The sequence below is a fragment of the Bubalus kerabau genome, chromosome 17 (genome assembly GCF_029407905.1).
Source record: "Bubalus kerabau isolate K-KA32 ecotype Philippines breed swamp buffalo chromosome 17, PCC_UOA_SB_1v2, whole genome shotgun sequence".
NCBI classification, from domain to species: Eukaryota; Metazoa; Chordata; class Mammalia; order Artiodactyla; family Bovidae; genus Bubalus; species Bubalus kerabau.
In genome coordinates this window covers 55,794,871-55,810,950 of record NC_073640.1, presented here as the reverse complement: position 1 = coordinate 55,810,950, position 16,080 = coordinate 55,794,871, and the positions used below count along the sequence as shown (strand labels likewise).

The 16,080-nt window shown below is 43.3% G+C and overlaps 1 protein-coding gene across 1 annotated transcript in view; it reads left to right on the top strand.

The window, feature by feature from the left end:
• CEACAM20 (CEA cell adhesion molecule 20) overlaps positions 1-16,080 on the top strand; it is a 78,138-nt gene that overhangs the window by 5,483 nt on the left and 56,575 nt on the right. Inside the window, exons 3-5 of the mRNA XM_055551661.1 lie at positions 4,072-4,168; positions 7,275-7,944; positions 13,397-13,549. The gene's annotated coding sequence lies outside the window, so the exon portion shown is untranslated. The remainder of the gene's footprint in view (positions 1-4,071; positions 4,169-7,274; positions 7,945-13,396; positions 13,550-16,080) is intronic.

Sequence of the window (16,080 nt, the reverse complement as noted above, 5' to 3'; positions counted from 1 at the left end):
ATTAAAAAAAAAAATTTTTTTAACCAGAAGAGAGCCAGGAGCAATCATGTACATAGCTTGTCTTTACAGTCTAAAATAAACCCTTGCTTATATTCCAATAAATGGCAAAATTACATATGTAGAAATCATAACAAACCATATCAAGTCTGTAGTTAACTTGGGGAAGGGACTGAATACTCAAATAGGAAGAAAGAATGCAAATGGGAGATGTAATATCTAATAAGTTACTTCTCTTCCATTTGAGTCAGATAGCTTAGTCTACCATTGGTAGTGATGTCATGTGAGTGTTATGTAGCTCCTCATATGATGTGATAAGAAGGGGACTTCATCTCTATGGTATTTCTCCCCTCCCTCCAAACCTATAACCCCAGTCTGAGAAAAACTCAGACCAACCCAAACTGAGAGACGTTCTACAAAATAGCTGACCAGTATTCCTTAAAACTTTGACAACCATGAAAAGCAAGGTAAGACTAAGAACCTGCCACAAAGGAAACCCAGGAGACATGGAAACAACATGTGATATGGTAATCTGGATTACATCCTGAAACAGAACTTTAATGGAAAAATTGGTGAAATTAGAATACAGTCTAGAGTTTAATGGAAACAAACAAACAAACACGAGTCCTACTTGGAGGACATAATCCTGACATAGCAATTGCTAACATTTACAGAGAACTCAACTCTGAATGGGGCACTGCTGTAAACACTTTAGCTCATTTATTATCTGTTAGCTCATTTATCTGTTAGCTCATTTATCCTTTCAACACCCCTCTGAGGCAAGTGCTGCCATTCCCCTATTACAGAGGAGGAAATGAAGTCATGGAGAGGGTAAGTGACTTATCTAAGGTTACACAGCTGGTGGATGGCTGGGCAGACCCACATGCCAGTTTCCAGAGTCTGTGATCTTAAACATTATATACAACAACCTTTTAATGTTGTTTGGGAAACAAACACAACATGGTAAATCAACTATACGCCAATAAATTTTTTTAAAAAAAGTCATTTAGGCCTTCTAACATCCCTAAGTGGTAGATATTATTGTTTTCATATTTTCATATGAGGAAACAGAGATACATGGTTGAGGTTAAATAAATTGCTCAAGGTCACACACATGTAAGTCACAGTCACCCCAAACCAGCCTCACTTCCTTCCTCCTGTCCTCAGACAATGCATTCCCTGAGGCACAGGTCAGATCCTGTGTCCTTGGCTCCTTGAATACGTGCAGCATCATTTATTTCTTCGCACGCGCACGTGTGTGTGTGTGTGTGTGTGTGTGTGTGTGTGATGGTGCATCAGAGGGGAGCAGTAAAGCATCATTTTAAAACAATTTATTTATTTTTGGTTGCCCTGGGTATCTGTTGCTGCACGCGGACTTTCTCTAGTTACAGTGAGTGGGCTTCTCGCTGCAGTGGTTTCTCTTTTTGCAGAGCACAGGCTGTAATGTGCATGGGCTTCAGTAGTTGTGGCATACCGGCTTAATTGCTCCCTGGCATGTGGGCTTTTCCTTGTCCAGGGATTGAACCTGTGTCCCCTGCATTGGAAGGCAGATTCCTAACCACTGGACCAGCAGAGAAGTCCAAAGCATCATTTTGTTAATAACAGGACAAATAGCAATGAGGTGCAGTCCTGGACAGAGTTGTGAAATGCAACTTGAAGGCCAAAAGAACTCCCAGTCCCGCCAGGGGCTAAGTGTGGATGGGGCAAACCTTATCCCACATGTTTCACATTTCCATGGCAGGATGTCCTGCCATTCATCAGAGGCAGCCACAGCCCCTTCCAGGAGTTTTGGAAATATCTCCCTACATTTTGGTTGTCACATGCCTGAGGATGAAATAGCACTGACATTTATTGCTGTAAAGATCCAGCAATAATAGATGGGACTGTCCCATATACCAGAGATTTGCCTCACCTGAAAAGCCAATAGTGGGACTTCCCTGGTGGTCCAGTAGTTAAGACTTGGTGCTTCCAATGCAGGAGGCAAGGGTTTAATCCTTGGTTGGGGAACTAAGATCCCACATGCTGTGTGGCCAACAAATAAAAATAAATAAATAAATACTTAAAAAAAAGAAAAGGCCAACAGCACACCAGTTAGAAAGGTATGGGGAGGGAGGAGGGAGGAGGGTTCAGGATGGGGAACACATGTATACCTGTGGCGGATTCATTTCGATATTTGGCAAAACTAATACAATATTTTAAAGTTTAAAAATAAAATAAAATTAAAAAAAAAAGAAAGGTGGGATTGGAGTAAGGCTCATGTGGCTCTGGTTTTTGTCCTGTTTCGTGTTCCTCTTGTTTTGGATCTGCACATTTTGGTCTGTCGCCTCCTGTCATGTGATTATAGGGCCTGTGGAAGGTAAGTTTATAAGGAAGAGAAACCAGTGGTGTCCCCATCCCTGACCTATTAGCCTCCTCTTTCATAGTTAAAGAAACTTTAGCGGGACCCTTAATTGTTTGGAATAAGGACTATATTTCCCAGCTTTTCTTACAGCAAGTGCAGTCATGTGACCAGATTCTGGCCAATGAGATGTGAGCAGAGGTGGAGTTTTTAGGTCATGGTCATGTATGGATGTGAGAGTTGGACTATAAAGAAAGCTGAGCGCTGAAGAATTGATGCTTTTGAACTGTGGTGTTGGAGAAGACTCTTGAGAGTCCCTTGGACTGCAAGGAGATCCAACCAGTCCATCCTAAAGGAGATCAGACCTGGGTGTTCATTGGTAGGACTGATGTTAAAGCTGAAACTCCAATACTTTGGCCACCTGATGCAGAGAGCTGACTCATTTGAAAAGACCCTGATGCTGGGAAAGATTGAGGGCAGGAGGAGAAGGGGACGACAGAGGATGAGATGGCTGGATGGCATCACTGACTCGATGGACATGGGTCTGGGTGGACTCTGGGAGATGGTGATAGACAGGGAGGCCTGGCGTGCTGGGGTTCATGGGGTTGCAGAGTTGGACACGACTGAGCAACTGAACTGAATTTAAAGGAAGAGGGCCTCCCTTTCTCGTTTTCCCTTTCTTCAGGCTAGAGTGGGGTCATCATGAGCTGGCATCCTGGGCCAAGGGGACAAGTATCACAGTATCGAAGAACCCTTGGCACCCTCACAGAGCAGAGCTGCACACCAACTTGGACTGTGGCAGGAGAGAGAAATAACATTTCTGTGTAATGATAGCTATCATTATTTTGAATATCTCACATGTAGCCAAATTTTAAGCTGTTCAGTTTGGGGGCAGCAGAAAGGAGGGGAAGGTGATGGTAAACCCATTGGGCCACAGGACTTGGCCATGTTCCCTGCTATTGCTTATAGTTCAGGTAATAAAACCATTATGTTATCCCCTCTCTTACACACCCCTGCATCTCTTTCTCTCTCTCAATTGTTACTACCTGAAGATCAGGACAAAGGGTGATATTCACCGAGATCTTCAATCTCCACCCAGTTGCTGGTAGAAAAATGGGTGTAAAGAAACCAGAGATTATCTGGACTTTCTTCTGCAAAGCAGGCCTTACTTACGCAGGGGACAGATCAGCAGTGGAGTTCCCCCTGGATGTAGGAAGCTGAAGAGAAAATGTCCCAGGGGTTTTAGATGGTTGCATTTCTTTGCTCACCATCTGAGACTTTCCCCTTTTAGAATACCTTCCAGTACCACAGAGGGTGGGAAGCTATATTTCCTTACTTCCCTTGAAGCCAATATGACATACTTGCATGAGATTTGGAAAATGAAAGTGAAATGGAAGCTTTGCTCATGATGCTTCTGCTATGGATTTTTGTAAAGCCAGTCATGGACAGACTGGTGTTTATTCTAAGGCACCACCAGCGGCTTTGTGTGTTTTGAGAGGCTCTTTGTGAATTCAGCAAGTATGATGTGGTTCTGGGGCCAGTACAGACCTACTCGTTTCATTGTGCTTCGCAGAGATTATGTTTTGTACAAACTGAAGGTCTGTGGCAACTATGTGTTGAACAAGGCGATTGGTGCCATTTTCCCAACAGCATTTATTCACTTCATGTCTCTGTGTCAGATTTTGGTAATTCTCACAATTTCTCAAACTTTCTCATTATTACTATATTTGTTTTAGTGGCCTTGATCGATGATCTTTGGTGTTGTTACTGCAACTGGCTGAAGGCTCAGATGATGGTTAGCGTTTTTTAGCAATAAAGTATTTTTAAATTCAGGTATGTGCATTTTTTTAAACATAATACTGTTGCACACTTGATAGACTCCAGTATAGTGTAAACATAACTTTTATCTGAACTGGGAAACCGAGAGATTCCTGTGGCTTGCTTTATTGTGATATTCACTTTATTGTAACGGTCTGGAACTAAACCTTTAATATCTGTAGGTGCGGGTCTGTCCCTTTCAGCCAATTTAAATTAATCCAGGGCTTCCTTAGTGGTCTTGTGGTTAAGAACCTGCCTGCCAATTCAGGGGATATGGGTTCAGTCCTCGGTCTGGGAAGATCCAATGTAACTAACCATTTGCCTCACAACTATTGAGCTTGTGCTCTAGAGCCCATGCTCTGCAACAAGAGATATCGCCACAATGAAAGCCCATGCATTGCAACTAGATCCTTCTTGCTGCAACTAGAGAAAGCCTATATGCAGCAATGAAGACCCAGCACAGCCAAAAATAAATAAATAAATAAATTTATTAAAAAAGTCAATCCACTCTTAAGTCAAATCATGTACACAAGAATGTCATAGCACCAGATCATCTACCTTCCCAATATATAGAAAACACAAGGGCAATATTATCTAAGTGAAAGCAATTTTCTCACCTTCCTCTTTTAAGTCACGGCCCATAGCAATAGGAGGTAAACATTAATTTAAGTGACACAACACTATTTGTTTAAATAAAGGATCTAGAAGAGTCATGAGTGTTCTTCTTAGCTCCATGGGGGTAGAAGAAGAGAGAAACAACAATGAAAACTGATCTTGGAATTTTTCAGGAAAAGGGAGTATCAATATAGATATTATTATCAGGGGCAACAGATTATTATTAAAACAACCAGTCCAGATTTGGGGGGTATTAGCAACTAAATTGTGTCCTCCAAAATCCATATGTTGAAGCCCTAAACCCTCATGTGACTGTATTGGAGACAGTTCTTTAAAGGGGTAATTAAGTTTAATGAGGTTATAATCATGGAGCCCTAACCCAACAGGCCCAGTGATCTCATAAGAAAAGACACCAGGGATGGGCATGCATGCAGGGAAAAGGTCATCTGAGGACACAGTAAGAGGTCACCCATCTGCAAGCCAAAAAGAGAGACCTTAGGAGAAACCAAATCTGCTAGCACCTTGACCTTGGACTGCTGGAAGTATGAGAACATTTTTTCTATTGTTTAAGCCATCTCGTGGTTGTTCAGTCATTAAGTCATGTCCGACTCTGTGACCCCCTGGACTGCAGCACATCAGGCTTCCCTGTCCTTCACTGTCTCCTGGAGTTTGCTTAAATTCATGTCCATTGAGTCGGTGATGCTATCTAACCATCTCATTCTCTGCCACCCCCTTCTTGTTTTGCCTTCAATCTTTCTCAGCACCAGGGTTTTTTCCAATGAGTTGGCTCTTTGCATCAGGTGGCCAAAGTATTGGAGCTTCAGCTTCAGTATCAGTCCTTTCAATGAATATCCAGGGTTGATTTCCTCCAGGGGGGCTTCCCTGGTAGCTCAGTTGGTAAAGAATCCACCTGCAATGCAGGAGACCCTGGTTTGATTCCTGGGTTGGGAAGGTCCGCTGGAGAAGGGATAGGCTACCCACTTCAGTATTCTTGGGCTTCCGTTGTGGCTTAGTTGGTAAAGAATGTTCCCACAATGTGGGAGACCTGGGTTCAATCCGTGGGTTGGGAAGATCCCCTTCCCAAGAGAAGGGAAAGGGAAAGGGAGAAGGGAGAAGGGAGAAGGGAAAGGGTACGCCAGTATTCTGGCCTGGAGAGTTCCATGGACTGTATAGTCCATGGGGTCACAAAGAGTCAGACACAACTGAGTGACTCACTTCCAGAGCTTTCCCTTCAGGATTGACTGATTTCATTTAAGCCACCTAGCCTGTAGTATTTTATTAAGACAGCCCTAGCAAACTAATACAGCAGGTTAATGGGGGCTTTCAAATGATGAAGCAACATCAGCTTTTGAAGTCCGGGTTTCTTATAAGACTCCTTTATTCAAAATACATGTACAAAGAGGATTTCACGAGCCAAAGTCTCTGCTTTTCAGAAGCTGTAGAAGATAGATTGTTGCTAAGATTTCTGTTACCAGTTAAAATAGCCTAGAGTTTCAAAGCAGTCTTGCAATCACACTTTTTTTTTCAGTGTTAAGAAAACAAAGAAGTAGTCTCAATATGGTCAAAACTTACAATGTAAAGGCAAATGGGATTAAGATGATTATTAACAAATAGAACATGAGGCATGCAACAGTTTGCATCCATTAAAATGAAGAAGTTGGAGAGAAAAGTAAAAATTGTAGTTTGAGGGGTACCAGGATGGCTGTGAACCCAAACCAGTCTTTTGGACTCAGGTTCTGTCACTTTTTATTTTTAATGTTTTGAGTATGAAGGCGATACTCTCTCTTTTTAAAATTTGTTTGGCTGCGCCAGGTCTTAATTGCAGCACACAGGATCTACAGTCTTCATTGAGCCATGCGGATCTTTAGTTTTGGCCTGTGGGATCTAGTTCTCTGACCAGGGATCAAACCTGAGCCCCTTGCATTGGGAACACAGAGTCCTAGCCACTGGACACCAGGGAAGTCCCATAAATAACCTGTCACCTTTAAGCTGTATCCCATTTGGAGGTTACTGATGACATTCAGATACCCCAATTATTGGGGGGAAAAATCTACCTTGCACAATCGCCTCACTTCTCAGAGATTTGCATTTGAAAAACTGTTGTTTTCTTGCAAAGTTAAGAACTCCACAGTGGTGACAAGTCCAGTCTTCAAGTCTTATGTGGGTGGGTGGGGCTCTTCCCCTTAACGTTCAGCTCACATTTTAAAACCTTTTAATAGACCTTCCTTCTTGCTGCCTATGTCCCTGCGCCTCACCTCATATCATGCTTAATTGAGTGGGGACTATGATCAGGTGAGAAAATCAGCCTCCAAAATATGTTTGGTTGCTTTTGGTTGCAAAAAAAAAAAAAAAATTGGGTAACCCGACTCAAAATGATTTAAAAATCTGACATGTATTATCCTATGTAGCAGGATTTCAAGGATAGAGCAGTTCTGGGTTGGTTAACCCAGCAGCTCGGTGATAACACCAAAGACCCAAGTTCTGCATCTTCCTTCACTGCTCTCAGCAGGTTGAACTCTGAGGCCAAATCCCTTCACAGTCCAGGATACTCACTACGTGGGCCAACAACTTCCAAAGGCAGAAAAAAGGACCCCTGGTGACTAGCTCTCTTTAAGACAGAATAAAATCTTTCCCATCAGCACCCCCGAGAAGAAGTCATCTCACTTGGTACCAGGTCATGTGTCTATTGCTGGGGATGGGAACATCATGATTGGTTCAGCTGTTAACCAATCAGGACTTTTTTCTTTTTTTTTTTTTTTGGAGGGTTCCTGTCCTCAATTCCCCACAGAGGGCAGGGGGCACGGTGGTCATTTTACAGCTGTGGGGGCACTTCAAGCGAGGGAGACAGGGAGGAGTGGATGCTACTGGGAGGCACCCCACCAGCCTCCGCTAGTCTCCCACACCTGCTACATTTGAGGCGGGTAGCCGCCTCACCAAGCCGGGTTTACAGCCCCCCTTTCCACCCGTTCCAGTCTCAGGCTCTTCCCTCTGCGTTCCCTCACACTTCAAAGCAGCCCTCAGGAGAAATCCGCCTGGTGGAGACCTGGGGCCTTCAGTCAACAGCCAAGGGAATGAACCATCTAGAAAGCAGATCTTTTAACCTTTAGTTGACTGCTACTTTGGTTCTCATCTTGACGGAAACCTCGTGAGAGACATTCTTAGCCAGAACTATCCAGGTAAGCCGCTCCTAAATTCCTGACACACAGAAGCTGTGCTTAAAAACTTTTTTTTTTTAAGCCATGAGTTTTTGGAGTAATTTGTTACACAGCAATTTGTTACACTCCTTCATGGAAACCACGGGATTCATCGGATTCATTGAGGTAATAGATAAACACATGTGCTTGGCACATAGTTTGGTCTGTTTAAATGCTACCTATTACTGTTTCAGTATTTCCTAAGGCTTATCAAACTCCCCCTGCCCCCTCAACAATTTAAAATAAGTCTCTTTTACTTATAGACTTAAGCTGAACTGAGCCATGTACCAATCCTTGGGAAGTGGGTAGCATTGCAGACTGAAGCAGCTCTGAACAATGGAAATATATTGCATGCCATAGATATATATTTTTAAATTTTCTAGGAGTTACCTTAAAAAGCAGAAAGACAAAGACTTCCCTGGTAGTCCAGTGGTTAAAACTCCACCTACCACTGCAGGGGGCATGGTTTTTGATCCCTGGTCCAGAGAAGGCAATGGCACCCCACTCCAGTACTCTTGCCTGAAAAATCCCATGGACAGAGGAGCCTGGTGGGCTGCAGTCCATGGGGTCGCTAAGAGTTGGACACGACTGAGTGACTGCACTTTCACTTTTCACTTTCATGCATTGGAGAAGGAAATGGCAACCCACTCCAGTGTTCTTGCCTGGAGAATCCCAGGGACAGGGGAGCCTGGTGGGCTGCCGTCTATGGGGTTGCACAGAGTCGGACACGACTGAAGCGACTTAGAAGCCAGGGAAATAAGGTCCTGCATGCTGCAGGGTGGGGCAGGTGAAGGGCTGTGGGCAAAAATTGTAAATAATAACAAAAAGCAGACAGGATACTTATTTTCACCTATTTGCTACCATGTACATAAAATTGGTTTCAGGTGGTCATCTTCTGGTGCATTTGGATTTGTTAGTAATTGTAACTGAAGCTAGATGTAGTTAAGATATATCATTTTAAGAATCATTGAAAATTATAACTTGAAACTTGGGTATTGTGAATTATTAGTGAAAGAAAAACTAGATGAGAATGTAGTATTCTTATACATTTTGAGAGACTCTGACTTGGTATTTCTTACACAAAATCGATTGTCATAAACCTTTTTATAATTTGTAAAAATTTTTCTTTTTTCTTTTTTTTAGTTTCTGACTGTGCAGCGAGGCATGTGGGATCTTAGCTCCCCAACCAGAGATCTAACCCATGCCCCTGAATTGGAAGCACAGTGTCTTAACCACTGGACCACCGGGGAGGTCCCTTTTCAAAAAAATTTTTTTTAATGTTTTGACACAGTTTTAATAGAAGTGAATAGAATAGAACCATACTCAAAGAGATTACTATCATATGAATCTGTGCTGGAAAACAATAACAACAACTAAGTTGGATGTTTCCTCCTTAAATTATTTTCAGTTCTCCAGATGGAAACAGTGACATTCTTAGCGTGGTATTTGATGTTCTTCATGTTCTAATCTCTACCAGCATTTCCATTCTGATTCTGTCATTTCCTCCATATAGTCTCCACCAGAGTATTTGGAGGTGTATACTCTGTATATGGCCACAGCTAAAATAGCCCTATTATTTGAGAGTGGATAAAATCCAGCAATACGTGAACCATGAACTTCCTGATGTTCAAGCTGGTTTTAGAAAAGGCAGAGGAACCAGAAATCAAATTGCCAACATCCGCTGGATCATGGAAAAAGCAAGAGAGTTCCAGAAAAACATCTATTTCTGCTTTATTGACTATGCCAAAGCCTTTGACTGTGTGGATCACAATAAACTGTGGAAAATTCTGAAAGAGATGGGAATACCAGACCACCTGACCTGCCTCTTGAGAAATCTGTATGCAGGTCAGGAAGCAACAGTTAGAACTGGACATGGAACAACAGACTGGTTCCAAATAGGAAAAGGAGTACGTCAAGGCTGTATATTGTCATCCTGCTTGCTGCTGCTGCTGCTAAGTTGCTTCAGTTGTGTCTGACTCTGTGCGACCCCATAGACGGCAGCCCACCAGGCTCCCCCGTCCCTGGGATTCTCCAGGCAAGAACACTGGAGTGGGTTGCCATTTCCTTCTCCAATGCATGAAAGTGAAAAGTGAAAATGAAGTCGCTCAATCGTGTCCAACTCTTAGCGACCCCATGGACTGCAGCCCACCAGGCTCCTCTGCCCATGGGATTTTCCAGGCAAGAGTACTGGAGTGGGGTGCCATTGCCTTCTCCTGCTTATTTAACTTATATGCAGAGTACATCATGAGAAACGCTGGACTGGAAGAAGCACAAGCTGAAATCAAGATTGCCGGGAGAAATATCAATAACCTCAGGTATGCAGATGATAACACCCTTATGGCAGAAAGTGAAGAGGAACTAAAAAGCCTCTTTGATGAAAGTGAAAGAGGAGAGTGAAAAAGTTGGCTTAAAGCTCAACATTCAGAAAACGAAGATCATGGCATCTGGTCCCATCACTTCATGGGAAGTAGATGGGGAAACAGTGGAAACAGTGTCAGACTTTATTTTTAGGGGCTCCAAAATCACTGCAGATGGTGACTGCAGCCATGAAATTAAAAGACACTTGCTCCTTGGAAGGAAAGTTTTGACCAACCTAGATGGCATATTCAAAAGCAGAGACATTACTTTGCCAACAAAGGTCCGCTTAGTCAAGGCTATGGTTTTTCCAGTGGTCATGTATGAATGTGAGAGTTGGACTGTGAAGAATGCTGAGCACCAAAGAATTGATGCTTTTGAAGTGTGGTGTTGGAGAAGACTCTTGAGAGTCCCTTGGACTGCAAGGAGATCCAACCAGTCCATTCTGAAGATCAGCCCTGGAATTTCTTTGGAGGGAATGATGCTGAAGCTGAAACTCCAGTACTTTGGCCACCTCATGTGAAGAGTTGAGTCATTGGAAAAGACTCTGATGATGGGAGGGATTGGGGGCAGGAAGAGAAGGGGACGACAGAGGATGAGATGGCTGAATGGCATCACTGACTCGATGGACGTGAGTCTGAGTGAACTCCGGGAGTTGGTGATGGACAGAGAGGCCTGGCGTGCTACGATTCATGGGGTCACAAAGAGTCGGACACGACTGAGCGTCTGAACTGAACTGAACTGAAAATCCAACTGGGCTTCCCCGGTGGCCTAGTAGTAAAGAATCCACCTGCCAATGCAGAAAACATGGGTTGGATCTCTGGATCAGAAAGATCCCCTGGAGAAGGAAATGGCAATCCTCTGCAGTATTCTTGCCTGGGAAATCCTATGGACAATGGGGCCCAGCGGGCTACAGACCATGGGTTTACAAAGAGTCAAATGTGACTTAGAGACTAAACAACAAAATCCAACTCTTCTTCAAGGGCCAGCTCAACTTCCTCCATGGTCCCTTTGGTAACCATTTACCATTCTGCTCCCAAAGCACTGGACCCGTACCTTATTCATAGTTCCCATCACATTTATTTGAGGGAATGCCACAGCTACACTCTATGCTACCTGAACATAAGGATGCTGCTATGTCTGTGTATCCCCAGGGCCTGCAGGCAATGGAGGCAATATTGAACACATGTTTAATTGATTGGTACAGGAGGCATATTACATGCCAGAGAGGTACTTTGCATTCCTGTGTATATATCAGAATCATTATACAGCTCTGTGAACATACAGATCCTCAGGCTCCATATGAGAGCCACTGAGTCAGTGTCTCCCAGGGCTGGGCAGAAGCTCCATACCTGATTCAAATGCGGGAACAATTGCGTTTGTAAAGAGGTCAGTATAAACTGGAACTGCCAGGGAAGGTTTGTAGAGGACGAGATATGTACCAAACTTTGAAGTTTTAGGGAAAGACGTATCAGGTCAAGTTAAAAAAAAAAAAAAAAAGCAAAATTACAGATATGAAAGTCAAGATGACGGTAAGGAAGCCAGATTTTTGACTAGATGGTTTATGTGAGACTGATAGCTGCTAACTGTGAATAAGCATGTTAGGACCAGATCATGGGGGATTTTGAAAATCTGTGCAGGTTCAAATCATTTTGCTCTACACTTGAAACCAACAAAACATTGTAAATCAACTATACTTTGATCGTTTTCCAAGTGCACATTTGATGTATTTCATCCATGTAACCACCACTGGGCTTCCCAGGCGGTGCTGGTGGTAACGAACCTGCCTGCCAATGCAGGAGGGCATAAGAAACACAGGTTTGATCCCTAAGTTGGGAAGATCCCCTGGAAGAGGGCATGGCAGCCCCCTCCAATATTCTTGCCTGGAGAATCCCTTGGACAGAGGAGCCTGGCGAGCTACTGTCCATAGGGTCCCAAAGAGCCAGACATGACTGAAGCGACTTAGCACGCACGCACAACCGCCACTACACTCAAGATACAAGACATTTTTGTGACTCCAAAAGATTCCTTTGTGCCTCTTTGAAGTTAATCCCTCCATCCCAGGCAACCATTGATTGGCCTTTTTTTAGGGGAAAAAAATTAGATCTGTCTCTCTCAGCATTTCTTATCAGGGGAATTACACTGAATGCCTTCTTTTGAGTCCATTCTGAAGCAGTCTTTTAACTCAGCATGTTTTTGAAATTCAGCCACATGGTTGCTTGTCCCAGTCCTTCATTCCTTTTTACTGCTGAGTACAGTTAACCCTTGAATGACACGGTTTTGAGCTGCATGGGTCCACTTACACGCAGATTTTTTTTTCAATAAATACACAAGAATATATGTGTAGAACATCATGTACAAGCCTTGTTTTGAGGTGCCTATCCTTACACAGGCATAAGCTGAATATATTTATACATTTAATATAAAATTAACATGTTAGCTTTCTTAGTGTTTTTATGACTTTGCTTTCAAAGAATTAAATTCCAGTGTATCTTTCTCCCTCCCCCTCATAATTGAAGAAACTGTGTGTCCTCCTACACTTACTTAGATAAGTGATTTTTTTAAAAAAAGCGACAAGGTCCCCAGTACTGTATTATGAGTATGACTGTAATACTTGTATGCCATAAAAAATTTATAGACCCCCTCAACCTAGTTCTTCTGCTCCCTTTCCACCCCACTGGGATGTGGACCAGGATGCCACTGCTTTGCATAACTCTGTTGGATATGCTTTGTGAATGGCGCCTCCTGTTGGTGGAGGTGTGTATTTTAAAAGGGGACATTGGTAGGATGGTCCAGACAGTAGGCCAGGGGATAACTGGGGGTAGTGGGGGTCTTCTATCTCTGGGGGTGGCAAGAGAGCAAAGCCCCTCCCCATTTACAGCTCTTGGGAGTCACAGGTAAGCATTCATTGTTGTTGCCTCATGGGAAGTCTGGATTCTTGATTAGTGTCAGCTCCCAGCTGGGCAGCAGGGAACCTTGCCCTGGGTGGGGCTGGGATGGTTTTCTCTGTTGATAAGAAGGGATGGAACTGGGCTCTAACAGAAGATCAACAGCTCTTTGGCTTGTGTCTGCTTCCCAGGTCACCACCTGTCCCCTGGTGAGCTACATCCACGGGCCCACTGTGGATAGTTTGTTTTTTGTGCAATCAATTCTCTGAAGGCCTGTGAGGAAACCTCTCAGTTTAGAGGATCTTGGTGGAAGCTTCAGGATTCCCTTGTATCTCTGCTGAAGGGTAAGATTCTGGAAGAGAGTCCTCTGATATCCCTGCCCCTTTCTCCCTTAGTAATACAAACCTTGATTTTTAAATGGACACATTAAACCAGCAAAAACTAGATTGTCTTTGTTTCCCTAAGTGTGGCCAGGTGATGACATTTTGGCCAATAGGTGCCAGTAGAAGCATTGTGTGGGCCTTCTCGGGGTTGGTCTTAAAGAATTTTTCTAAGTCCTTTGTCCTTTATACTACTGACTGGAATGTGGATATGATGGCTGGAGCTCCAGCAACCATCTTGGACCACAAGTTACATACTGAAGATGCCAGAGCAGTAATATTGAAGGAGGCTGGGTACTAATGACTATGAAGCTGCCACATTAGCCCTGGATGCCCTACCTCTAGACTCTGTAAAAACAAATTAAGCTTGCAGCTTGTTTAGGTTATATGATTTTGGGTTTTTCTATTATGTGCAGTTGAACCTAGTCTTGACAAAAATACTCTCTCATGGAGAAGAAAGTCAGGATACATCCTGTCAAGTCAAGTGTATCTCTTGAAATTCTTTTGGGGCTGCATGACAGGAATCCCACTGGAAGGAAAAAGGAAAACTTGTTGTAGGGGAATTCCAAGATAAGAGTGGGCTGCGTTTCCAGGACACCCAGACCGGAAGCACAAACCTCTGCAGGGACTTTTTTTTTCCCTTTCACATCTGCCTCCCTCTGTACCTTGCATTCATTCTTCTCTCTTCTTACAGCTTGACTTTTTCCCCAGAGGCAAGAACATAACTGCTCCTAGCCCCTAAGCTCTCTTGCATTTTTGGCCACCCAAAGGGAAACAGATTCTCTCAGGCTCCCCTGGCTGGGAATCCTGAGTGAGCACAGTGGCATACTGGAGGGGTGCTGGCCTGAGGCTCTGATCATGGGCAGCATCTGAGCTTCCCTACCTCACAGCCTCCCAAGCCATGCCCGCTGCAACCATTAGGATCTGTCTCCCCAACCTCCCCATTCCTTTTTGCCAGGTGTCCCTTGTCCTGACTGTGCCAACTACAACAATCCCCGAGCCACTAAAATCTGGGCTTTAGACAAACTGAACAATGGGAGGAAATGTTGGTGACATAATAGGGACTGGACTAAGAGTGGGATAAAATTGCTTGTTGCTGAAACCTCTGAGCTCAGCTTCTCAGTAAGATTCAGTGATCTGAATTAAGGGTGGGGAATGCAGCCTGGCCTGTGAGTGGCATAACCCAGAGGTTGAGGGCATAGTCGTGGAGCCAGCCTGCCTGGGTACAAGTCCTGCCTTCATCATCAGCCAGCCATGAGCCATCAGACAAGCTATTGTTCCTTCTACCCACAGTTTCTCTATCTAAAATGGAATTATAATGGAATCTACCTCCTAGGTTTGTTAGAAGTAACAGTCCTAGGATAGTGCCTGTTGGGTGATGAGTGGCTCAGTTCAGGAAGCTTCTGGGTCATAGCAATCAAAGTATCAACACTTATACAGCCTAACACTATACACAAAAGTAAACTCAAAATGGATTAAAGATCTCAATGTCAGGCAGGACACAATAAAACTCTCAGAGGAAAACATAGGTAGAACACTACAGCAAGATCTTTTTGGATCCACCTCCTAGAGTAATGAAAATGAAAACAAAAATAAACAAATAGGGCCTAATTAAACTTTAAAACATTTGTATACAAAAGGAAACCATAAACAAAAAGACAACCCCCAGAATGGGAAAAAATATTTGCAAACAGACCAACAAGGGATTAATCTCCAAAATATACAAACAGCTCATGCAGCTCCATATAAAAAACAAACCCCCATCAAGAAATGGGTGCAAGATCTAAAGAGACATTTTCAAAGAATACATACAGATGGCCAACAGGAACATGACAAGATCCTTAACATCTCTAACTATTAGAGAAACACAAATCAAAACTGCGAGGTGTCACTGCACATGTGAATGGCCATCATCAAAAAATCCTACAAACGGTAAATGCTGGAGAGCGTGTGGAGAAGAGGGAGCCCTCCTACCCTGTTGGTGGAAATATAAATAGGTGCAACCATTATGGAGAACGATATGAAGTTTCCCCAACTAAAAATAGGGCTGTCATGCGATCCAGCGGTCTCACTCTTGGACATATATCTGGGGAAGATGAAAACTCTAATTCAAAAAGATACACGCGCCCCAGTGTTCACTGAAGCACTATTTACAACAGCCAGGACATGGAAGCAACCTGAGTGTCTACCGACAGACGAATGGATAAAGAAAATGTGATACATATATACACAGGAATGTTACTCAGCCACAAAAAAAGAATGAAACAATGCCATTTGCAGCAACATGGGTGGACCAGAGATTGTCCTCCTGAGTGATGTCAAAGACAAATATCGTATGATATCCCTTATATATGGGATCTTAAAAAGTGATACAAATGAACTTATTTACAAAACAGAAATAGAGTTACAGATGTAAAAAGCAATCTTATAGTTACCAGGGGGATAAGAGGGGAGGGATGAATTGGGAGATTGGGATTGATATATACACACTACTA